General features: G+C 46.6%; 1 long non-coding RNA gene across 1 annotated transcript in view; it reads right to left on the minus strand.

The window, feature by feature from the left end:
- Positions 1-26,819, minus strand: part of LOC131381398 (uncharacterized) — a 48,135-nt gene that overhangs the window by 21,098 nt on the left and 218 nt on the right. The window contains exon 2 of the long non-coding RNA XR_009210141.1: positions 11,011-11,082. This is a non-coding gene — a long non-coding RNA (uncharacterized LOC131381398). The remainder of the gene's footprint in view (positions 1-11,010; positions 11,083-26,819) is intronic.

Here is a 26,819-nt window from a genome sequence, read left to right on the forward strand (position 1 = left end):
TATGATTAGTATATCTTTTTGGTGGACTACAACTTTTATCAATATGAACTCTCCCTGTTGGCCTTGATGCTTTTTATTTCAAATTGTTGTTTTTGGTGTTAATATTGATACATCTGTTTTTATAGCATTTACCTAGTGTTTGCTGTTTATTATGTAATAAACAACAATTTACCTGTTCTTGAAGAAATTACATAATATTTGATACCCATTTAGGTAGCATATATAGTTCTATACCTTTGTTTGCAAATATCCTGCATAATTTCATTTTAGATATAACTTTTGGCAACAGCAGTGGCTCATTTTTAAAATTTTCTTTACCTAAACTGAAACTCTGTGTCTTGTAATGGGCTAATTCAACCTATTCATGAGTACTGTTATTACATATACAATTAGATTTATTCCTGTCATGTTATTTTGTGTCTTCTATTTATCATACTTTCTTATTTTGTTTCTTTTACTTTTTAATCTTTTCTTCAAATGATCATTGTTGTTATTCCATTGTTTTTCCTTTTATGGATTGGCAGTTATATATCCTATTTCTATTCCTCTTGTGGTTATAATTAAATTTTGATGACATGTACTTAAACATAATTTTCTAAAATGTTTTGAAGTAATCTAGACTATTGACAAACTATAGCCTATGGGCCAAATTGAAACCAACCAAATAGTCCCATAGACTGTTCTTTTGGATAAACATAGAAATTGACTTTTCTGATCTTAAAGCTTGAAGTTTACATTTGCTTTATCTGAGTTCCTTCCTCAGGAAAAGACCTTCAGTCCTCTCAAGAAAGTAGCAAAGAACTGAAACTCCCCAGATCACCACATTCAGACAATGACATGCCTGACTCCTCATTCATCATGATTGCTTCCTTGCCCCTCCCTGGTTCCTGTTTCTTTACACATCTTTACATTTCTTCCCTGCTATTTAAACCCCAGGTTTTAGTTGGTCAGAGAGATGGATTTGAGACTGAGCTCCCATCTCCTTGGCACCTGATTAAAGCCTTCTTCCTTGGCAGTGCTTGTTGTCTCAGTGACTGGCTTTCTGTGCTGTTAGCAGCAGGACCTAGACTGAACCCCTGGTATTCTGTAATGAAATCCCACCTGTCCCACATTTTTGCACAGCCTACAAGCTAAGAATGGTTTGTTTGGATTTTTTTGCATTTATTTATTATTGAGACAGGGTCTCACTCTGTCACCCAGGCTAGAGTGCAATGGCACAATCAAGGCTTACGGTAGCCTTGACCTCTGATGCTCAAGAGATCCTCCCACCTCAACCTCCCGAGTAGCTGGAACTATAGGCACGCATCACCATGCCCAGTTAATTTTTGTTCTTGTTTCTTTTTAGGGGGTAGAGACAGTGTCTTGCTATGTTACCCAGGCTGGTCTTAAACTCCTGAGCTCAAGTGATCCTACCGCTTTATTCTTCCAAAGTGCTGGGATTCCAGGCATGAACCACTGCACTCAGCCTTTATTTTTTTAAGTGGTTAAAAAAATCAAAAGATAAATAATATTTTATGAAACATGAAACGTACACAGCATTCAGATTTCAGTGTCCATACGCAAAGTTTCACTGGAACACAGCCACACTTACTTGTTTTTATATTGTCTCTAGATATATATATATTTGTTTATATGAGCTGCTTTTGTGCTATCATGGGAGAGTTGAATGGTTGAGACAAAGACTGTATGGCCCACAAAGCCTAAGATATTTGTAATCTGGCCCTTTACTGAATAAGTTTGCTGATCCTTGATCTAGATGTCTATCCCCACTCCCCATACAAGAATTAATACAGAGATTAATTCTTTCCAGCCAAGACTCACTCCATATCATTTCTATATTGTATTCATTTGGGATTTGAGTTCCAGAAACAGAAGATAATCCAAATGTTCATCAACAGGTGAATGGATAAGCAAATTATGTACATCAAGCACAATGGAATGCTACTTTTCAGTAAGAAAGAATGAACTATTGATACATAAAACAACATGGGTAAGTCTGAAAAGCATGTGGCTGAATGAAAGAAGCTAAATGTGCAAGGTTACATACTGTATTGTAACATTAACGTGACATTCTAGAGAAGGCGAAATTATAGTGACAGAGAGCAGATCAGTGGTTTCCAGGGGCCAGGTGTGGGAGAGAGGTGATTGGCTGCAGAAGAGCATGAGGGAAAGTTTTGGGGTGATGGAAATATGTTATGTCATGGCTCTGGTGGTGGTTGCACAACTGTATCACAACTTTGTTAAAACTCATCCAGAAAAACAAAATTGGTGAATTTCATTGTATGTAAACTATAACTCGATAAAACTAAATTAAAAAACCTGTCCTGGGTAAAATGAATCTTTAATGAAGAACAGAAAAGAATTTGTGACAGGAAGGGGCTTGAGAGAACTCTCTGAGGTGATGGCAATCCTTCGAGTCTTCATGGGGGTTTGCATTGTGCAGGTTTGATGCATTTGACAAAATTCAGCTAACACCTATGCAAGATTGGTGCATTTCACTGTATATAAATTTTACATCAAAGAGAATATATCAAATATTGAATTCTAGTTAATGATCTATATACTTGAATATTCAGGGGGAAATGTACTGAAGTCACAATTTACTTTGAAATCCATCAAAAATAAGATGGATTAGTGAATGGCTAGATGAATAGATATGTGAGAAAGCAAGTAAAGTGTTAGTGGTAAATGTCATGCTAATGGTGGGTGTTCTCTATAAAATTAAAATAAAATCTTTGTTCTGCCTTGTAAGAAGGTTGTGTTGACATTGAATGGTTGTATGCACTCAGCCTGGCAGCTGGATCCAGTCTCTTTAACTATCTCATCTATAAAGAAATAGTGTTGAAATATTTTTGTACAGAGTACATAGCTTACTGTGCTCATTTTCCCTTCTTTAAATGTCAAGGAAAAGACATGACAGGACCCACGTACTTGCCTAGTTTGAGCCAGCAGCTCACCTGGACCTTCCTGCTTTCTGACATGCAGCTGTCTTTGTTGATGATCTATAGGGGCCCCTCCTCTCTAAGCCTGAGAGAGCGCAAGAGTCTAAGTGGTTCCCTGGGACCTGGTTTACTGACTGCTGGAACCCTGGAGATGGCATGCTGGCAATGAGAGAAACTTATGGAACTCAACTTGGTACCAATGCCCTAGTGGAAAAGTAGTGGAGTCCTTATATGTTAGCACTGGAAGGGCACTTAGACATCATTTTACAGATGAGGAAACTGAGGTCCAGACAGGGAAAATGGCTTGCCCTCGTCCACATAGCTTCATGATAGCAGATTCTACACCCCAGCTCTCCCCGCTCTCAGCCCTATTTGGGCTGCAGCCAACCTGACGGTTTCTTGAGGGCACTGGTGGGAGGATTCCTCAATGTGGCAGACAAATCCAGCCAGTGCCTAGAAAAGGTTCATTTGTGACATCCACAAGGCAGAGGCACTCCACACACACTTCGCTGACCATTCGTATCTGCATCATTTGGGAGCTTGTCAAAAATGACAATTCTGTCTCTGCCCCACCCAGACCCACTGAATCAGAGTCTCTGGGGATGGGGCCCAAGAATATGAGTTTTAAGAAGCTCTGTAGGGGATGCTTAGGCACAGTAAAGTTTGAAAATTACTATTCCAAGGGACCAGTAAGAGGACATAGGAGTGGACCAGTCTCTGTAATTTTGCCATTTTCCAAAAAGAGATCTCTAATCTGTGCTGAAGGTCATTTCCAAGGACTGAGTAGGGCTGAACAGGGTAAATCTCATTTTTAAATAAGTGTTCCCTCATTCCTCTCACAGCCCTCTTCCAACATGCTGTTTTCACCTTCAACAGAATGCCTAAATGAAAATGAGGGATGCAGTGTGTTTGGCAGCATGGAAAAGATCAGAGGGGTGTGAAACGAATTCATATCTGGCATGACCGAGCTCTGTTGGGAGGACCTTGGCAGGGCTTGAAGCAGCCTCAGATGAGAGGTGGACCCCAGCCAGTGCTTAAAACAAGAAGCCTGTCAGCTGCTGCCATTTTCCTGTGTTATAGGAAGACCACAGACCTGAGTCAGACAGGCCTGGCATCTAATCCCTGGGACCTTGGATGGTGACTGGGCTCTCTCTGCCAAGGGGATTATGTGTGTTCAGGCACCTGGCACCTAGGAAGCATTCAGCACAGGCTGGAGTAGCCCCTCCTTTGACCCTATTTGGGAAGGGAAGGCAGTGTCAGACCCATGCCAAGCAGCCTTTCTGGTAGCTGGACTTTTGGTCACACAGGGGACCCCCAGATGCCTTGCTTCAAGCCGTCTCCATAGAAAATCCACAGAGCCAGGGTTTGCTGTGGCTCCTCTGCCCTGTTGAATGTGTCTCCGTGACCCCATCTGGAAGACTAAGTGTGTGGCCACCTTGACTAGCAAAGATCACCCTCCCTCCGCCAGCTTCTCTCCTTCCCACTCTCTCTGCACCTCTGCCCTTTGGTCCTTTTCAAGCACAAGCCTCTATGCCCAGTCTTTGGTGTTGATGTTGGGGCCTTTTTAGCCATTTCTGTCTGCATGGCTGGTTAGTGGGCAGGGGGAGTGATGAGTGGGCTGGCAGAAAGTTCCTTTGGATTTCATTAGCCTTCATGGTGATCAGCATTGAGGTAATGCATCTGCAACATCACGTGTTCAACCTATGAAGAGTAAACTTCCCGCTGGCATTTCTACTATACCTTGTTATTCAAAAATGGTATATGTCTAAGCCAGGCGCAGTGGCTCACACCTGTAATCCCAGCACTTTGGGAGGCCGAGGTTGGTGGATCACCAGAGGTCAGGAGTTTGAGACCAGCCTGGCCAACACGGTGAAATCCTATCTCTACAAAAAAATTCTGTAAAACTACAAAAATTAGCGGGACATGGTGGCCGGGCACCTGTAGTTCCAGCTACTCGGGAGGCTGAGGCAGGAGAATTGCTTGAACCTGGGAGGCAGAGGTTGCAGTGAGCCGAGATCATGCCACTGCACTCTAGCCTGAGTGACAGAGTGAGACTCTGTCTCAAAACAAAAACAAAAACAAAATGGTATCTATCTCCTCCCCAGCCTTGAGTTGCATTTTGAGAGCCTCAGTAGTTCCCACACTCCAGGGGAGGGGGTACAGAAGAGGGAACACCTGCCTCTCCATCATGTTGTTATTGATGGATTAATGTTTCACCTTGGGCATCCTCAAAGCTACCTGAAGAATCTCACTCTGGGTGTTTCTTCTTTTCCTTTTACTTGTACTGATAGGGACCTGGGCTCTCAAATAAGGATTCTATTACATACTCAAGAGCTAAGGGAATAGTGCATGAGGATCCATTGATAACCATCGTGATGTGTCCCATGGCTGAGGCACAGGGCTTGGGGTAACCTGACTCCACAGGAGGCTATAGAATTAGCCATGCATGTATTCAACGACAACTACCCTAGTGTGCTTTGATCTAAAAACTCATCATGTGTTATCAAAATGCATACTGGTACAACCCTCAAAGCCAATTCCAGGCCAGATGAGCACTTTCAGAAGGGAGATAGAGTTAGAGGTGTAAAAGATTGGAGAAGTTTCTACCAATATCGAAGACCCACTCCTCACCCGCTGCTGTCCTCACCTCTGTTTTATTTGCATCTTTCTTTTTTCTTTCTTTCTTTTTGTTTTTGAGATGGAGTCTCACTCTGTCACCCAGGCTGGAGTGCAGTGGCGTGATCTTGGCTCACCACAACCTCCGCCTCCTAGGTTCAAGCGATTCTCCTGCCTCAGCCTCCCAAGTAGCTGGGACTACGTGCGCACACTACCATGCCTGCCTAATTTTTGTATTTTTAGTAGAGACGGGGTTTCACCATTTTGGTCAGGCTGGTCTCAAACTCCTGACCTCGTGATCCGCCCACCTCGGCCTCCCAAAGTGCTGGGATTACAGGTGTGAGCCACCACGCCCGGCCGCATCTTTCTATTTCAGCTCCTACCTCTCATCACTCCCAGTTCAGATGACCCCCAAACTCCATCACCAGAGGCAGAAACTACAGAATTCTAAATGCAGCTGGAAATGCCTCCTGGAGTTTTTGCATCTGGCAGTGACTATCTCACCTCTTAACCAAACTTAATCACTGGTAGGGAGAACCTCACTTCAAATCTGGCCCCCTGCCCAGCTGGGTTCAGTGCCAGGGTGTGGCTGGCACAAGATTAAATTCTGTAATGTATTAGCAGCAGAGTTGCATTTAATAAAAGCCAAGAGCTTCTGAATACACGTTAGAAGAAAAAAGAAGCAAGTTGGAGCTTAGTAGCCAAGCAAAAGCCAGGCATGGGGGCATGAGATGGGTGATGTTTCTCTTAGGACCAGGGGTCCAAGGATCTAAGGGTTATGGAGGAATCTTTGTTAGGGCTAGAAGGCAATAGCAATCAGTTCATTCATTCCAGAAACATTCATTGGCACTGTTCTAGACACTATGAATGAAAAGATGGCACCAGAGATGACTGAATATGAGCCAAGGGTTTTTTTGGTTTATTTTTCTGAAAATTATCCCTCAGAAAAGACTAATTCCATGTAGTCTTATATTGGAAACCTTAGTCTCTTCCCTCTCTCCCTGCCTCCCTCCGTCCCTCCCTCAATTCTTCCCTTCCTTTCTCCCTTCCTTTCTTCTTTCCTCCCTTTTCCTTCCTTCCCCTCTTTCCTCTTCCTTCCTTCTCTTTCTCTCTCTCATTCTCACTCTTTCCTCTTTCTCTTTTCCTCTCTTTCTTTTTATTTTCTTTTTTCTCTTTCTGCATTTCTTTCTCCTTTCCTCCCTCTACTTTTTTCTTTATTCATCTTTTTAAGTAATGACAGCTGTCTGAGATGCCTTCACCTGAAATGACCTCAGTCAATGCTAGTTTGTATGTTTATAAAGGTCACCTGATGACAGTGGTGAAAAAATAGGCAAAGAAACTTGAACATAGAGTTAGTAAGTCTCCCTAGGGATATGACCTCACAATGAAAACAGTTGCATGTTTTTGTAAATAAGCCTTTTTAAAATCATTTTAAAAAGCAACTTGAAGATTATAAATATATATCTACTGGGTAAATGAGAGGAAAACTGTCCAAATGCTATTTGAATGGGTAATTGTGGTTTGGATTAAAATTCCCAATGTCAGCATCAGATGCAGGTTCAGAAAGTGGTGCCTCTCAAACAACTTAGGAGGAAGTGAAATTATGTAATCTGAGAAACTGAGTTCAAGACTCAAAAAGTGTCCTAGTGAAGCTGTTACATCCCCTTTCCAGACTGTGGTCCCAGCTACCTGGGAGGCTCAGGTGGGTGGACCACCTGAGCTCCGGTGTTCAAGTGGTAGCTGTTCTCCCTCCTGCCCTCACACCTCGGTCCTGGGGTGGGCTCAATAACCTCTTCAGTACTGACTGCTGATTCCAAACCATTCGCTCTTTCCTTCCTAAACAACCACTGGGTTGAATCTCCCTTCAAATCTCATCAAACTATACCACTGACCCCATCCTTCTTTTTTTTTTTTGAGACCAAGTCTCACTCTTGTCCCCCAGGCTGGAGTGCAGTGGCGCGATCTTGGCTCACTGCAACCTCTGCCTCCTGGGTTCAAGCAATTCTCCTGCCTCAGCCTCCTGAGTAGCTGGGATTACAGGCATGCGCCACCACGCCTGGCTAATTTTTGTATTTTTAGTAGAGATGGGGTTTTACTATGTTGGCCAGGCTGGTCTCAAACTCCTACCTCAGGTGATCCGCCCGCCTCAGCCTCCCGAAGTGCTGGGATTACAGGCATAAGCCACCATGCTCAGCTGACCCCCTCCTTCTTGAAGGCACCTGCTGACCCCGGGTCACTTCTCATCTCAATCCTTGAGGACTTTGAGTTCATTCTCACTCTCTCCAGCACTACATTTATCTCATGGTGATTTCAATATCCACACAGAAGATCCTTCTGTGCCTCTCAGTTCTGTGTCCTACTGTCCACCTGGTCACCTCCACCCTAACCTCTCACTCCCACGGTCGCACCCTAGAAATGTCATTCTCGCTGGCTGCAGTTGTCTGTCATCTCGGTTTCTTTTCTTTTTTTTTTTTTTCGGGGGGAGGATTCTTTCTCTGTCGTCCAGGCTGGAGTGCAGTGGCGCGATCTCGGCTCACTGCAAGCTCTGCCTCCTGGGTTCACGCCATTCTTCTGCCTCAGCCTCCTGAGTAGTTGGGATTACAGGCGTGAGCCACCGTGCCCGGCCTAGTCATCTCAGTTTCTATGTCCCACTATCCAACCATTGTGCCCTGGGTTTCCAGCTCACTCCTTCTCTTATCCAGACTTTAATAATCCTTCTACCAACTGAGACTTAGAATCTATGATCCAACCACCTCTTCATGAATCATTAGCCCCTTAATTGCCTCATTTCACTCCTTACCCAATGTAGATTCACAGTTGATCATGACAGAACTTCCTTGTCCACATTCCAACTCCCACTATTGCATTTGCCTTGGTGAACCTCACCATGTCTGACCTGGAATAACAAGATGGGAAGTAGAACAACAACCTAGTTCTCTTCCTTTATCTCTCATCCTGCTTTAGCCGTTGATCCCTGCTCTGCTCACCTGTAGACAAAACTGTTTTGTTTTTGTTTTTGTTTTTGTTTGAAACAAGGTTTCACTCTCACTCAGGCTGTAGTGCAGTGGCATAATCACAGCTTATTGCAGCCTCGACCTCCCGGGCTCAAGTGATCCTTCCACCTCAGCTTCCCAAGTAGCTGGATCCACAGGTGTGCATCACCACACCTAGTTAATTTTTTTATTTTTATTTTTTGTAGAGACAGAGTCTCACTTTTTTGCCCAGGCTGGATAACTCTTTTTTTTTTTTTTTCCTGAGACAGGGCCTCACTCTGGTTTCCTAGACTGGAGTATAGTGATGAAATCAGGACTCACTGCAGCCTCCACCTCCCAGGCTCAGGTGATCCATCCACCTCAGACTTCCCAGTAGGTGGGACCACAGGAGCAGGCCACCACACCTGGCTAATTTTTTGTATTTTCAGTAGAAATTGAGTTTTGCCATATTGTCCAGAGTGGTCTCAAACTCCTGGACTCAAGTAATCCACCCACCTCGGCCTCCCAAAGTGTTGGGATCACAGACGTGAGCCACTATCCCCAGCCTAAAGAACTTTAAGAGTGTTCCAGTTACTGTCTCCAGTTCCCTTCCTCAGAGGTTTGACATGAGCTGTTTCAGTGGAGCCAGGTGATAAAAGTCAAAGAAATTTCTTGCTTTAACTCCTACCCATTGACTTTTATTACCTGGCTCCACCAAAACAGCTCACGTCAAGACCTCGGAGGACCTCCAGCTGCCAAATGCAATGGGCTATTCTCAGACCTCATTTTACTTGGCCCATGAGCGGCAGCCTTTGACAGAGTAGCTCTCTCCATCCTCCTGACACTCACTCTGGGGGGTCTCCCCTGCCTCACTGGCCGCTCCCCACTTCTTTCTGCCCGTGAACATTGGAGGGTCCCAAGGTCCAGGCCTGGGTGTTTCCTCTGTCACTCCTTCCTGACCTCACCCTCTTTCTAGGACTGAAGGACTCCTAAAGCTAGATCTCCAGCCCAGACCTTTACCCCAAACTCCCGACTTCTATATCCAGCTTACAACTTGACCTTTCTACTTGGATGTCTAATGGGCAATTCAAACTTTTTTTTTTTTTTTAAGACAAGGTCTTGCTCTAATGCCCAGGCTGGAGTGCAGCAGTGTGATCACAGCTCACTGCAGCCAAAACCTCCTGGACTCAGCCCCCCACCCAAGTAGGTGGGACTACAGGCACATGCCACCATGCCAGGCTAATTTTTAAATTTTTTTGTAGGGATGGAGTCTCGCTATGTTAGCCAGGCTGGTCTTGAACTCCTGGGCTCAAACAGTCCTCCCACCTGGGCCTCCCAAAGTGCTGGGATTATAAGCATGAGCCACCCAGCCTGGCCGCACCCAAACGACATCTCCTATCCCTCTAATGTGTTCCTTTTTTTTTTTTTTTTTTCTTTGAGACAGAGTCTTGCTTTGCCACCCAGGCTGGAGTGCAGTGGCACGATCTTGGCTTGCTGCAACCTCCGCCTCCCGGGTTCAAGCAATTCTCCTGCCTCAGCCTCCCAAGTAGCTGGGACTACAGGTGCCCACCACCATGCCCGGCTATTTTTTGTATTTTTAGTGGAGACGGGGTTTCACCATGTTGGCCAGGCTGGTCTCCAACTCTTGACCTCAAGTGATCCACCTGCCTCGGCCTCCCAAAGTGCCGGGATTACAGGCGTGAGCCACTGCACCCGGCCCTCTTGGTCTTCTAACTCTCAAATAAGGGCAACTCCACTTGCTCAGACAAAAACCCTGGGGGTCATTTTTGATGGCTCGCTTCCTCTCATGCCCTTCATGGATCGGTTAGTAAATCACGCTGGCATACCTTCAAAACACATCCAGAGCTCGGTGTTTCTTACCACTGCTTCTAATATGGCCCAAACCACCCACAGTTCTCTCCCACGTCACTGCAGCAGCCTCCTAACTGGTCTCCCTGCCTCTGCCCTCACCTCCTCCATCCACTCTCCACCAAGCAGCTGGAATAAACCTTTTAAAAACTCAAGTCAAATCATTCTACTCCTCTATTCAAAACCCTCCTGCGGCTTTTCATCTCATGCAAAGTAAAACCCCAAATCCTTAGCGACGGCCACGAGGCCTGACGTTGTCTGGTCCCCAGCACCCCACTGACCGGGTCCACTCTTTCCCCACACTCACTCCACTTGAGCTCTGCTGGCCCCGGCTCTTCCTTGGATGCACTGAGCACATTCATTCCTGCTTTGGGGTCTGTGCACTTTGCTGCTCCCTTTTCCTAGGAGAGTTGTGCCCACACAGTCACAGGGCTTGTGTCCTCACTTTACATATCACCTTGTTAAAGTGGCCTTCTCAGATCACCCTGTACAAAAGCCCAGACCTACCCCTACCCCTGTCTTCCTGTCTGCTCTGAGTACAGCTTCACTCTTTCTTTACAGCACACGTCACCATTTGACATACTCAACAACGACGTTTCCACAGTTCTCACCTTCTCCATGGCCCCTGCATGTCATGTCAACTCTGTAGACTCCTCTGTTTTGTTCACTGGTGCATCCTAGAGCTTAGAACAGAGACGGGGCACATAGTAAGAGCTCAATAAATGTCATCAAGTGAATGAATGGATGACAGAGGGCAATTGTCAGCAATGGAGAACTAATTGCCTCCATTTATTGGGCAGATTCTTCTGCATAGAGTTTTTTATTTGCATTTTTTTTTTGAGATGGGGTTTCACTCTTATTGCCCAGGCTGGAGTGCAATGGCATGATCTCAGCTCACTGCAACCTCCGCCTCCCGGATTCAAGTGATTCTCTGCCTCAGCCTCCCGAGTAGCTGAGATTACAGGCATGTGCCACCACACCCAGCTAATTTTGTATTTTTAGTAGAAATGGGGTTTCCCTATCTTGGTCAGGCTGGCTTTACTTGCATTTTATGAGAATATCTTGTGAAGGAGATACAACCGTTCCCATTCACAGTTAACAATGAGGCAGTTAACACATGCCATCAGCCTCTGCCCCCACTCCTGGGGCAGCCCATTCCCCCCACCCCGAGGGCAGGCCTCACTGGGAGAGCTCTCCCAGGTTCTCCCATTTCATTAAATCTCACATAATCTCTAAGAAGGAGGGACCTGAATCCCCACTTTACAGATGAGGTCAACCAAGACTTCTCTAATGGCAAACCAGAACTTCAAATATGGCCATCTCGGGCTAGGAGTGGGATGGAAGACCAGAGAGGTGTGAAGTGACACCCGAGGGAGAATAGTATCTAGTGGAACCAGCATAGCCAAACACAAGGAAAAAAATTAAAAAGTTAGCTGGGCATAGCAGCATGTGCCTATAGTCCCAGCTACTTGGGTAGGGGGCTGAGTCCAGGAGGTTGTGGCTGCAGCGAGCTGTGAGTGTGCCAAACACAAGGAACTGTGTTCCAGGAGCCTCTGGCTGTCCTCTCTCTTAGTCCTGGGGGGCATCCAGCTTGATCTTTTAGTCATCATTCCAGGGGGCGTTCAAGGGTGTGCCTTTAATCTGGAATGCTGGAAAGATTCCCTGTCCTTACAAAGGCAAAGTCAGCCAGGCTTGGTGGCTTATGCCTGTAATCCCAGCACTTTGGGAGGCCAAGACGGGCGGATCACGAGGTCAGGAGATGGAGACCATCCTGGTCAACACGGTGAAACCCCGTCTCTATTAAAGTACAAAAAATAAGCTGGGTGTGGTACAAAAAATAAGCCGGGCGTGGTGGTGCATGCCTGTAGTCCCAGCTACTCGGGAGGCTGAGGCAGGAGAATTGCTTGAACCCAGGAGGTGGAGGTTGCAGTGAGCTGAGATCGATCCACTGCACTCCAGCCTGGGTTACAGGGCAAGACTCCATTTTAAAAACAAACAAACAAAGGCAAAAGCCATGTCTACATAGAGCTGGGTTTTTGGGAACTGCCACGTGGGAGAGTGGAGGGGAGATTGGGCAAGGCTTCCACAGTGAGCCTTGGTTTCTGTTGGGTGCCTGCGGCTTCTGCCAGGAGCCTCTCTTGCCTAGGATGCAGCATCCCCAAGCAGAGGAAACAGAGCTGCTTACAAGCCGGGCGGAGCGCTAATAAATTAAAATTGTATGGAAATGCAGAAACACTTAATAATTTTTAAAAAGCACTTACCAGAAATGCTTTAGATGCAGAGACAACACATGCAAATGTGCTGAGTTTGTATATCTCACCTTGCAGATAGGAAGCAATTCTATACGCCCAAGGCCTAGCTATCTCAACCCTCCAAGAAGGAGACCCCACCAGAAAGGCCTACAGAAGCCCAGACTTAAGGATGATCACAGTCTCTAAGTTTAAAAACCAGGACATGCCATCAATGAATGAATTTGAAAAAGGTGATTTTTTTCTTTTCTTTTTTTTTTTTTGAGATGGAGTCTCTCTCTATTGCCCAGGCTGGAGTGCAATGGTGCAATCTCAGCTCACTGCAAGCTCCGCCTCCTGGGTTCACGCCATTCTCCTGCCTCAGCCTCCCTAGTAGCTGGGACTACAGGCACCTGCCACCACACCCGACTAATTTTTTTGTATTTTTAGTAGTGACAGGGTTTCACCGTGTTAGTGAGGATGGTCTTGATCTCCTGACTTTGTGATCCGCCCGCCTCAGCCTCCCAAAGTGCTGGGATTACAGGCATGAGCCACTGTGCCTGGCTGTGATACGTGTTTATAATGCAACACTATGCAGCCTTTAAAAAGAAGGAAATCCTGTCATTTGTGACAACAGGGGTGAACCTGGAGGACATGATGTTAAGTGAAATAAGCCAGTAACAGGGAAACAGATACTGCATGTTCTCACTTCTTTGTGGAATCTAAAAAAATAATTTAATAGAAATCAGGAGTAGAATAGTGGCATGGGGTAGGATGGTATTGGGGGGACATTAGTCAAAGGAGACAAAAGTTCAGTAAGGAGGAACAAGTTCAAGAGATCTGTTGTACAGTGTGTTGACCATAGTTAATAGTAACGTATAGTATGTCTGAAAATTGCCAAGACAGTAGATGCTAAATGTTCTTATCATAACAATAAGTAGGTGAGGTGATAAATATATTAATTAGCTTGATTTAACCATTCCACAATATACACTTATATCAAAACTTCATGTTGGAAAGCATAAATATCGTTTGTCATTTGTCAATTAAAAAAAGAATCAGACACATAGCCTCACAAATGATGTCTCTGTGGTCTGCAGTTGTATTCATATTGAAAATCTAGCAAATGCTGCTGGCTGTATACACTTCTTGCCCTAATGCTGGACTGAAAAGTAGGAAATTCTGTGAGAGTCAGACCACCATGGATAGACTGGGATGTATGGTCACCGAAGGTGTGATGCTGAATAATAAGAAGTTTGGTCAATTTGGGGGCTGAATTTCAAGGCCCAGTGGGGTGCGGTGGGGAGGACAGAGGCTTCACTTCAGATACTGATATCAGATATCAGATATCTGATACAGATATCAGATACAGATACTGATATCAGATATCAAGGCATCTGATACTGTCCCCGCCTACTGAGGCCCCAGGAGAATCGTTGACACAAGGATTGGTAATCATGACATAAGGGGCCTCAGCCCAAGGCCTAGTTCATCAGGCACTTAATGAATGGTATTAATGTCACCTCTAACTGCTGTTCTCCATTCCTGTGGTCTTCTGGGACTTGTCACCAAAGTTGTCTGGGGAGGGGTGCTCTGTGCATGAGAAGAACCCTCCTCTTTCCTCTTCACCTCACCCTGTTCTGCTAACCTGGGTATCAGTTCACTTCACATTAAGTGCTGGAATCGAGGGGCATATTCCTCTGCAGGTATACCAGTTAGACTCTGTCCCTGGCAAATAGGTTTCGACTCACTTGTCACCTCCAACCAATTGTTTAATACTGGTTTGGGCCGGGCGCAGTGGCTCAAGCCTGTAATCCCAACACTTTGGGAGGCCGAGGTGGATGGATCACCTGAGTTCAGGAGTTCACGACCAGCCTGACTAACATGGTGAAAACCGTCTCTGTCTCTACTAAATACAAAAAAAATTAGCCAGGTGTGGTGATGCATGCCTGTAATCTGAGCTACTTGGGAGGCTGAGACAGGAGAATAGCTTGTACCTGGGAGGCAGAGGTTGCAGTGAGCTGAGATAGCGCCATTGCACTCCAGACTGGGCAACAAGAGCGAAACTCCATCTCAAAAAAAAAATATATATATATATATAATATATTATATATATAGTATATATATATATATAAGTATATATATAGTATATATTTTTATATATATATATATATATATATATATATATATATTTGTATATATATATATATATACAATATTTTATATATATACAATATATAGTTTATATATAGTATATATATATATATATAGTATATATACTATATATATTGTGTATATATAGTATGTGTATATATATATAGTATATATATAGTATATATATACAAAAAATATATAAATATATATACACTATATATGTACTATATATATATATACTATATATATACATATATATAGTGTATATATATATGTTTGAAGTGCCCTGTTGAGAACTCTGGGCTTCTAGCAAACAATGCTGCGATTGATTGGTAATGTCTTCCATGGCCTAGGAGAAGAGAGCAGGGCACGCAAGCAACATGGTCGAATCCCAGACCCAGGGCTCCCTCCCAGGCAGGCTGCTAACATTGGGCTCCCCAGAAGGTGACGCCAGGACAAGGATTTGTGTGCAAGTAGTTTTTAAAGAAGGGATACCAGGAGTGGGGAGTGGGACAAGGAAGGGATAGAAGGCAAGAGACAGAAGCCTATACAGGGGTGCTAATAAATGGGTTCCCACTAAGTTACAGAGGCCCATCTGGGGGCACCTCTGGAAGAGGACAGGGAATGTGCCTCAGAGTTATCCACCCAAGGGGAGAGGGAGGGATTATTTATCCTGCCATGCTCCCCAGCCTGCCAGCCCACCCCACAGTGAGCCCTGAGTTGGAGGTCCTGGTGGCTGTGGGAGGCACCCTTGTGCATGCCTGGACCGGGTGCCAACTCCAGAAGCCCCAGTGCCCTGCCTCATCCAGGAATGGCCAGCTCTGCACTAACAGTGGCACTGAACCCAAAGTTCACAAGGGGAGATTCTGGAGTTGGCCAAACCTGGATTCAAATCCTGGCTCCAGCTGTGTGACTTTGGTAAGTTACTGGATTTCTCAGCATCCCCTAACAACCTAGAGGCAACAATTCCTGCCATTTGGGTTGTTGCGAGGGTCCCCTGATACTGCCCTCTGAGATCTTCCCTGACACTCGGCTAACTCAGCATCTGCCTCCCCCACCCCCATCTTGCATCTTCCTGGCTCTACACACACATATAAAACATAAATTGACCCGAGACCCAGCCTCAATCTACTTGAGAAGATCTGGGAAGGGAGTCCTGAGCTGCCACAGGGGACATAAAAACAGGCAAATTGCCTCCAGACACAACGCCAGCCTGGAGATCCCCAACAGGCAGAAGGTGGCGGTCCACTGCCGGGCAGAGGGAGCATGGTTGACAGGCCTTTTTATGCTCATTTTTAATGACCTTTTTAAAAGTTCTGTTTTTGCTTTTGTTGTATAACATCCATCAGAAATAATAATGTTGTGCAAGTATACAGTTGATGCAGAAGCAGATACACATATTAGGGTGTGTGCCCAAAAATATTTTATGAGTGCATAACCAAAAAACTTTGGAGACAACTGCAATCAATCCTCCTTTCTTGGCCTGGATAACGCGTCTGGCCTTGCTTGCTCTTAACTCTCCCCACACCCTGCTCTGCTTGTCTCACTCTCTTCTCATAAATTATGTCTTGCTAAAATTCAGTCCCTGGCCTCTAAAAGTTTAGAAAGGAATCTGTAACATGTTACTTGTATGAACACCATGAGAAGCCAAATCCTGCCCTGTCCCAGCCTTGGATTATTTTTCCTGGGCCTCTCTCCCATCCCCACCTCCTGACCCATCTCCCACCTGTGCTCCAGCCAGACCACACCTTGGCAATCCCCCAGGCAGAGCCTCAGTGTCCCACCCCAGGCATTTCCACAAGGTGCACCTTCTCCCAGCCCTGTAGGTCTTAATCGCCTCTGGCTCCAAAGCCCAACACAGATGCCATATCTACCACAAAGCTTCTTTGGATCCTGAAACAACTAGGAGACACATCCTCTAGTGCTTCCTGGAAACTGCACCTGACATGTCCCCAGTGAGACCTGACACGTGCTGCTTTGGGTCAGGACATGCTACATAACTTGTGGGGCTCAGTGCAGAATGAAAACATGGGCGCCCTGTTTAAAAAGGGAGAAAAAGGTGTTGCTGAAAAGTGCTAAAATGTAAAGCTTTCTCCTTTCCTCCACGGTCTTTCTCCTTTGACATGTCATCTTGTTTTTTGTTCTCTATTGACATCCGTGCTCCATCAGGCATGGGGATACCGATGTGAGTGCAGACCCTCACAGGCACCGGGGCCCCCACCCTCTACCCCGGAGCCCACAGACCACTGGCTGCCCTGATCCCATCTCACTATAGCTGCTGGGTCAGCATGTTGAGTTATAGCTGCTGAGTCAGTGTGCTGGGCTGGGCATCTCCCTATTCCATGGGCCTGCTGCCCCAACCCACGGTGGACGGGAGACCCCCAGGGATATCACCATTTCTGCGCTGGGATGCTGGATCAGAGGTGGGCAAGAGGTCTACCCCTGCTGAGTGACCCACCAAGCATAGTGTTAAGCTGTCCCCATGACTTCCACACCTTAAAGAACACATAGTCTTGGATAGTATTTGTCAAACTGAGTACCACCTTCCCATATTTTGCTACAGGTACTATCATTTACTTAATACTTTTATTTTTTAGAAGGGGTCTCACTCCGTCGCCCAGGCTAGCGTGCAATGGTGCCATCATAGCTCACTGCAGCCTCAACCTCCAGGGCTCAGGCGATCCTCCCACCTCAGCCTCCAGAGTAGCTGGGACTACAGGCATGTGCCACCATGTCTGGCTAATTATTAAATATTTTGCAGAGACAAGAACTTGCTTTGTTGCGCAGGCTGGCCTCAGACTCCTGGCTTCAAGCAATCCTCCTGAATCAGCCTCCCAAAGTGCTGGGATGACAGGCATGAGCCACTGTGCCTAGCAAATACTTAATATTTTTCTTTAGAGTAACTAATTTTTTTACCTGCAGTAAGTTTGCTTCTAAGGGAGTCTATGTACCCCTGTGAAATTATATTAATAGATGGAATGTGATAATCACATATTTTTCTAATGCACATCAAAATCAATACTAAACTATTAAAATGTTTAAAATGCCTGTTCACATATCACCAGACGGCATCTCGTGGGCCAGCCCTGGAATGAGCTGCCTTCGGGGAAACACTGAATATATTGAGGAGGTTTGACTTACACAATGTGCAAGGATAATTATAACCTAAAGCAGGGCCGGTCATGTTTGAGACCAGTGTGAGGCCCTCACTTAAAAGGCCTCACGTTTGGGGTTTAATGCTCGGAGTTAATTATCTTGAATTTTCTTTACCCCGAGATGGAGTTTCGCTCTTGTCGCCCAGGCTAGAGGGGAATGGCAAAGTCTCAGCTCACTGCAAACTCCGCCTCCCAGGTACAAGCAATTCTCCTGTCTCAGCCTCCCAAGTAGCTCAGATTTCAAGCACCTGCCACCATGCCCGGCTATTTTTGTATTTTTAGTAGAGACAGTGTTTCACCATGTTGGCTAGGCTGGTCTCAAACTCCTGACCTCAGGTTATCTACCCGCCTTGGCCTCCCACAGTGCTGGGATTACAGGCATGAGCCACCGCGCCCGGCTTATCTTGAAATTTTTAATGATTTTTTCTTTGAGTTTGTGTTTTGTGAGTCGATGGGAGGATGAGGCATGTGCTGGTGGCTTGGGCCTTGGCTTATGTGCCATCGTGCCTTCTGCACCTTTCCAGGATGGGGTCTAGAGCATCACAGTCAGTAATGAGCCAAAGCTGAGTGACTAAATGAACAAATCAACTAATGAAAACATGGACACCCAGGAGCCTGAGCTTCTCCTTTTAAAATTTTATTGAGTAGAACTGTTTCTGATTAATCAGTTCACTCGAGATTAATGTATACACATTTTAGAAAAAAATGATTAAAGAAATTAATTCTTTTAAAATATATAGGCGGTGGCTCACACCTATAATCCCAGTACTTTGTGAGGCCGAGGCGAGTGGATCACTTGAGATCAGGGGTTCGAGACCAGCCTGGCCAACGTGGTGTTTGTGTCTATTACAGATGCAAAAATTAGCTGGGCGTGGTGGCAGGTGCCTGTAATCCCAGCTACTTGGGAAGCAGGAGAATCTCCTGAACCTGGGAGGCGAAGGTTGCAGTGAGCTGAGATCACGCCACTGCGCTCCAGCCTGGGCGACAGAGCGAGGCTTTTTCTGAAAATAAATAAATAAATAATAAAATAAAATATATAGAAGCTTGTTTTGGAATAACCTGCCTGCCCAATTTTTTGGGGCCTTTTTCTGACCGGGAAGTTCAGGCATGTGACCTGGAGACAAGCAAATGCACCATGTGATGTGAAGTGAACTCTCAGCCAGCCTTGGGCTTCCAGTTAGCCTGGGTACTGCATCCTCCAGGTGGTCTGAGATGACACTCTGTGACATGCATTTCTCAGGGTTTACCTTGTAGGGCTATGTGACTAGCAACTAGCAAGTCATACCCTTGGGAGGCCCTGGGTGAATACATGGCCAAATATTTATCATCAAATTTGCCAGCCCTTAGAGAAGTGGCCTCCATCTTCATCTTTCAATCAAATGTCACTTTATCAAACAACAGAGCCATAACATTTTTAAAAGGACAAAGACTGAAATGTCACCCATGACAAACATTTTGGAAACAACATTTTCTAAAACGGAGAAAATAGAGGAACATATAGTTCATGGTCATAGGCTGGCCACACCACCTGCCACTTCATTAGTCTTTGCCTGGGGACCTTTTTGTTTCCTGATAATCATTAATATTCATTTTTATCGGTTGTTTACTGGCTACATTTAATAGATGACAAAAAGGACAGTCTGAATATGTTGTTTTCCATCAACTGGAACATACCACTCACGTTTTCCGTATTTCGTATGAGAATCTTTATTTTGAGTAAGCATTTTGCAGTGAGTGGACACATTTTAGGACTGACCACATAAATCAAGAGATGGATGTACATTCTTATTTCATTTTATTTTTTATTTTTTAACTTTTTTTAGACAGAGTCTTACTCTTCCACTCAGGCTGGAGTGCAGTGGCATGATCTCGGCTCACTGCAACCTCTGCCTCCCAGGTTCAAGCAATTCTCCTGCCTCAGCCTCCCGAGTAGCTGGAACTACAGGTGTGCACCACCACACCTGGCTAACTTTTTTGTATTTTTAGTAGAGACAGGGTTTCACCATGTTGGCCAGGCTGGTCTCAAACTCCTGACCTCAAATGATCCACCTGCCTCGGCCTCCCAAAGTGCTGGGATTACAGGTGTGAGCCACCATGCCCGGCCAGCATTCTTATTTTAGAAGTTGAAAATTCACACATCATTTTGCTTTCCAGATACACTCAGTGTTTCCAGTTCTTAGTACATTCTTCCAGATTTTGTCTGTGTTTCTGTGCATGTGTGTGGCCAAGTGTGTGCATACCCACACTGTGCTGTCTGTTACTCACTGTGCCTCTTTCACTTGACTCTACCTGGGACATCTTTTCTCATCAGTTTATAAAAATCTGTCTGATGAGAGGACTTTTTAAGATGACTCATCAGGCCGGGCGCTGTGGCTCATGCCTGTAATCCCAGCACTTTGGGAGGCCGAGGCAGGTGGATCACCTGAGGTCAGGAGTTCGAGACCAACCTGGCCAACATGGCGAAACCCCGTCTCTACTAAAAATATAAAAATTAGCCGGCTGTGGTGTCGGGTGCCTGTAATCCCAGCTACTTGGGAGGGTGAGGTAGGAGAATCGCTTGAACCTGAGAGGTGGAGGTTGCAGTGAGCTGAGATCGTGCCATTGCACTCCAGCCTGGGCAACAAGGGTGAGACTCCATCTCAAAAAAAAAAAAAAAAAAAGACGACTCATCAGACACATTTTTGGGTCAGGCTCAAATGAAGTTCATGATTCCAAGGGTATTCTAGACTGACCCAAAGATTTTCTCCCCATCACCAAAAGCTGGAAAACAGCCTGACAGTCATTAATTCCTGAGGGAACAGCTGACTCTTCTGAGACCATCTCCTCTCTGCCCACAACCTCTCCTGCATACCCCAGCTGTGGCTCTGCTATTCATCCCAAATGTCCTGGCCAGGCCCACCCACTTGGCCAAAAAGTTGACTTCCCAGCCAGACCTAGTTGATTGATTGGCCAGTATCCTTACAGGAAAAGTCTCAGTTATGAGAAAAAAAAAACCAATTTCTTCCAAAATATAAAAAGAAAACTGCATGATCAAAGTGAATAAATGTTTAATTAAATGCCTGCAAAGTGGAACACTAAGTCAGCTTCCTTAATTGATACATTCAGTATTTTTAAAAATTTCATTACATTTGCAAAACAAATTGAAAGTAGCATTTCCTCCTTTGCAAGAATTCTTGAGGAGTGTGTGGGGATTGCCAAGAAATAACAAGTTGCTCGTGTCCTATTATTTTAAAAAGAAAAATTATTAAAACCACTTAAAAATATTTTGCAGTATTAAAAATACACATGATCCTTCTCTGATCACTATACATGAAATGTATCAAATCATCACTATGTATTCCATAAATGTGCAATTATTATGTGTCAATTAAAAATAAATAAATAATACACATATGTGTACATATATGTATATATACATACCTATACTCAGTGTGGGCTGTTTGATGTGTTATTGGAACAAGGTCTTTAAAAGTAAGCTGAGGGGCACTTTGGGAGGTTGAGGCGGGCGGATCACAAGGTCAGGCGATCGAGACCATCCTGGCTAACACGGTACAAAAAATTAGCCAGATGCAGTGGCACGTGCCTGTAGTCCCAGCTACTCGTGAGGCTGAGCTAGGAGAATCACTTGAACCCGGGAGGCGGAGGTTGCAGTGAGCTGAGATCATGCCACTGCACTCCAGCCTGGGTGACAGAGCAAGACTCCATCTCAAAAAAAATAAAAATAAATTTAAAAATTTTTTTAAAAGTAAGCTGAGGGGCCGGGCGTGGTGGCTCATGCCTGTAATTACAGCACTTTGGGAGGCCATGGTGGATGCAACAGTTGAGGTCAGTAGTTCCAGACCAGCCTGACCAACATGGAGAAACCCAATCTCTACTAAAAATACAAAAATTAGCTGGGCGTGGTGGGGGGGGGCACCTGTAATCCCAGATATTGGGAAGCTAAGGCAGGAAAATCACTTGAACCCGGGAGGCAGAGTTTGCAGTGAGCCCAGATCGCGCCACTGCACTCCATCCTGGGTGACAGAGCGAGACTCCATCTCAAAAAAAAAAAAAGAAAAAAAAAAAGTAAGCCGAGGGCTCAAGGGCCACATAGGTCTTCAAGAGGCCCAGCCCAGGATCGGCACACCTGAGAACCCTGTGCTGAGTCAGGATCCCCTTCTGTGGACACAAGATAGGAGTGGTGCTGTTAAGAGGAAGTTCTAAAAACAGATCCTAGCATGTGGGGCAGAATATTAGTGGTTCTGAGAACTAGGAGAATCAGAGGCAGAAATGAGACATGTGACCAAAATGAAACCCCACAGCCCAAAGGGTATCTCCCAGGCTCCCCTGGGCCCTCTAGAAAAACTAGCAAAAAACTAGAAAAGCTAATAAAACTCTTATCATTGGAGCCAGTGGCATTATTGCCCTCTATCCCCACTAAAATGTGAGTAACTTCAGAAGAAAATGCTGTTTTTCTTCCTTCAAAAAACTTAAGTGTAACATGTATAGTAAAGAGAATATATATACATATATTTTTTTTGAGACAGGGTCTTGCTCTGTTGCCCAGACTGGCATGCAGTGGCACAATCACAGCTCACTGCAGCCTTGACCTCCCGAGCTCAATGGATCCTCCCACCTCAGCCTCCTAAGTAGCTGGGACTACTTCCCTAGGGGTCCTAAGGAACCCACCCAGGGGTGTGCTGGGCAGTGTGTAACCACAGCTCCCTGAAAACAAAAGCCCTCAAATCCCTGATGGGTAGAATTGCCAGTTCTCATGGTGTCCCTACTCCCACCATGGTGACCAACATGAAGGTGTGGACGTGGAACTGTGAGGAGAGGAGCATGGTCAGCTTTTTTGAGCTGGTATGAGCTAGCTTCAGCACATCACTGCATTCCCCAGATGTGGAATCTGAGGAGTAAATATCCAGGAATTCAGAGAAATCCTGGGAAATTGGGCACGTCTTTCCTTTCTCAATAGTTCCCCAAAAGATGAGAGGAGCATCCCTGGCTGCAAATCAGGTAAGTTCCTCTCAGGGTGCAGCTGATCCTGATTCCCACCTTGAGTCCCTTTTGCAATGGGGAGGAAGTGAGAGCAGTGGCTCTACCCAAACCAAAGCTTGGGGGTCTCGCACCCTGGGCAGGACTGGCTCCACAGTGTACCAGCTGTGTGACCCCGGCCGAGTCTCCCTGACCTCCAGTTGTTTCTCTGCAACATGAGTGGGCACAAGGAGGACAAAGAGGGCTTGGGGCACCACCTGGCATGGATGATACCATCTGTCAAGGAGAGTCACTGGTAGTGTTTGAGTCCTTAAGCACACTCACACCAGGGGAAATGGTGAAGTGGATGGCCATTGTCCTGGGAATCTTTGGGACTGTACATGACGATCATTGGGGCTCTTTTGTTTTTCTAGCCCATCGATGACTGACTTCAGACCCAGCAGAATAAGAAAGCCTTAAACTAGTGGCTTTATGTTCTTTTTCTGGATCTTCCCCTGAATTCTATGAAGTAAGTGGCAGTGATCCATTTTATAGATGAAGAAACTAAGGCCCAGAGAGGAAATATCATGTCTGGCCTTGCTTCTCTGTGACTTATTTGACTTCTTCCTTTGGAGACCCTGAGAGCTGGGCAAACGTTCTCTAGGACAGACATGCAGGAAGGTCAGAGGTGGGGGTGGAGGAACTGCTTCCACCCCACCCCCTGCAGAAGAGGCAGGACTCAGCTGGGACAGAAGGGGCAGACCTGTGAGAGGTCTAACTATGCATCCTCTTTCCTGCCCTCCCTGTGGCATCTTTCCTGTCCCCTGGGAAACACTCTAAGATGGACATAGGTGGGCAGACAGTTTATCGTGTGCCCCAGAGTCAGGACACACAAGGAGAAAGAGGGAGTGGCGGTGGGAGAAACTGGGCTGTGATACAGTCCCAGCAAAGACCTTGGCCCAGCCCTGGAGGAGCTCTGGAGCTGGGCTGAATGCTGAGAGCTGCCTTGAGTTGGGACAAGAGTACCTGGCCTTTATGCCTCTATATTGACCAGTCATTGGATTTGGGCTGAATTGCTCCCAAAGAGGGCTGAGCTGAGAGACGACCACTGGAGTGCAGGCCCTTCAGTCCTGGAGGAGTCTGGGTAGCACCATGCCCAGTCCAAGTGGAACCAGTGTCTCCACCAGAGGCCATTTCCCTCTGAGTCTTGGAGGCCACATTCCTGAGAGGGAGAGGGTCATGACCCCACTCACTTGTCTGACCCAAGCTACCCAGGTCAAGGGGCACTGGCCAACCCATGGATTGACCAGTGTTTAGGTGAGGCATGCAAGAGTCTCCAAGCTAAATTAATTAATTAATTTAGAGACAAGGTCTCACTTTGTCACCCTGGCTGAGTCTTGTCATTCCTACAGGTGAATTGATAGAGGAGAGACACAACCTATTGGCTTCAGTGTGGGAAAAAGGCACAAAGAGGGCACATGTCACCTGTCTGCCTCCCTCCCCCTGGTGAGCAACTCCTGAGGAACACATGCCTGGATTCAGGATCTCATATAGTGTCTGCTCTGGGAAGGTCCCCAATGGCTCCACCCTTTCCTGAAGAAGAGGAAGGAGGTGGGCATCTTCGGAGGCCCCAGTCCCGTCTTATAGCACAGTACACAGGGGCATCTGCAGGACCAGAGGGAAAGCTCCCCTGCCTCGCTCTCCCTCCTCCCCACCCCGTGAGAGAGGTGGGGCTCAAGAACCCCCACACAATGTCTCCATTGACACTTGTGGCCAAGTCAGCTTCCGGGTGCCATAGAAACCTCTCTTGGGAGCCCTGAGGGAAAGCAACAGCCCAGCCCTCCCACACTAAGCTCATTGTCCCCTGAGCAGTGAGAGCAGCCCCTTATCAGCCCCTTCCCAGGCCTGCAGCTCCTGGCTTCCACCCCATCAGCAACATGAGCTTTCCTCTTGCCCGCCAGTCCTGGGGAGCCAGAGGGGTCTCATCAGTCACAGAATCACAGAATCCACCACCTGGGATCCTGTCCTCCTGGGGCCCTTCCTTATTCCCCATGAAATCAAAGGCAGCCCCAGCAGTGAGGCAAGAGAGCTCATTTCTTAGTTGCACTGAGCCTTGAGAGTGGAGAGGGGGCACCAGGCAGAGAGAGGCCCCTCCCTCTGTTTGGGGCAGCCTTATGCCCTGAGCCAGCCACAGTGTCCCTCAGGCCTGCAGGAAGAAGGCCAGGCTCTGGAATAAATCCATCTGGGCCACCCCATGCCTGGTTCTGGCTTCAGGCTCCACTCATTCTTTTCTCCTCCCCCAAGTCCTGGAAACTTCCCCAGAAGTCCCTCCCCTGCCAGTCCCTCCCTTCCTTCTACCTCCCATGTCTCCTCGGGCCAAGGCCCATCTGCACAGATCCTGGCAGAATAAAGTCAGAGAATGTCAGGGCCAGAAAAGGCCTGAGAAATCAGAGCCCTGCATCTCTCTCCCATTCCATCCCCACTTACCATTTTACAGAGGAGAAGCCGAAGCTGGGTGTGAGGAGGGACTTGCCCAAGATCACAAGCCAGGGCCTTCCCCTCCGTTGGGCACCATTTCACCAGCCTCATGGGCTGCTTCTCCCTGCTCTGACCTAGGACTTGATCATCACAAACCAGGAGTCTGCCAGGTCTTTGGAAGCAGTAAAACCTATAGAGATTGGAAGGCCCCAACCCAACCCTACCCAAAGTAGGGGTGTCAGCAACTAGAAAGAAGAAGGGCTCAGGATTACAGCACCTCCTCCCTTCAGCTGTCTGTCACCCAGGTGTCCCCATAACGACTCCCTCCACAGATACCCAGATGGCCAACAAGGGCAGCTCCCTTGAAACAAATGTCTCCCGAACTCCTCAGCCCCAGGAGGGAGGAGCCATTGGGATGGGCAGCCCAGAGAGCCTGGGCTTTGCACCCAGAGCTAAGCGAGCTCAAATCCCAACTGGGCCACCTGGGACAGGCTATGCAGCCTCCCTATCACCCTCTGTAGAAGAAGAATCATAAAAAATTCTACCCACCTTATAGGGTTGCTGTAAGGATTTGGCAAGATACTGGATAGAAAGTTTCACATGACACCGGGCACAGAGAACACAGAGTGAACAGATGGTGTTGCTGTTCTCATCTATGACAACCTTTTACCCTCAGAACTCTGGGCACCAAGTTAGGGGTGGGGTGCCGGGTGGGGAGGAGTGCCAGGGAGCCAAGGGGAGGCCCTTAAGCGACCCTCAGAGAGGCCTTGACCTTCCCCAAAGCAGGAGTCCTTGGCCTAAGGGAGAATGAGTTTCGGACAGCCATGTGGCCCCCAGTAAGGGGCCCCCTAACATTCCAGTTGGGCTTTAACAAGGGGTAGCCCGGAATGTCCAAGAAAAACAATCTGGTTCTTCTGAGTGAAATTACAGCCTGGCTAAGGCAGGCTGGGGCTGCTTTAAATTAAACATAACATTTCTGAGATTCTTTTCATCTCCTTGCCACTGCGGGTTAGCACAGACATTACCTCACCTCACCTTCCACTCTGAGGTGGGAGGCCAACAGGGTGTGGGCCTGGGGGTGGGGACGAGAGAGGGAGGCCGGAGAGCCCACCCAGAGGGGCCAGGGGTCCCTCCTCACTCCAAGAGCTCAGGCTCTCACTGGGGCAGGGAGAAGTGGCTGTGTGGGGAAGAGTCGCACCCATGCACAGCCCACTCCATTCTTGGCATTTAGCAAAGGAATGACAGCACTTTCAAATACACTGCTTTCCTAGGAGCGCTTGGGGAAACTGGGCTGCGGTTTCACAGGTCCAAGGTCAGTCCCTTTCTTGCTCCCTGTCCCACACTTAGGTGCTGGGTGGCCGCCCCTGCGAGCTCCTCAGAACTCCAGGGTGTTTTCACTCAAAACCAAATAGAGACACCAGTTTCCTCACTGAGTGGTTTTGGTTGGGG

The sequence above is a fragment of the Hylobates moloch genome, unplaced genomic scaffold (assembly GCF_009828535.3).
Source record: "Hylobates moloch isolate HMO894 unplaced genomic scaffold, HMol_V3 SCAFFOLD_15, whole genome shotgun sequence".
Lineage (NCBI taxonomy): Eukaryota > Metazoa > Chordata > Mammalia > Primates > Hylobatidae > Hylobates > Hylobates moloch.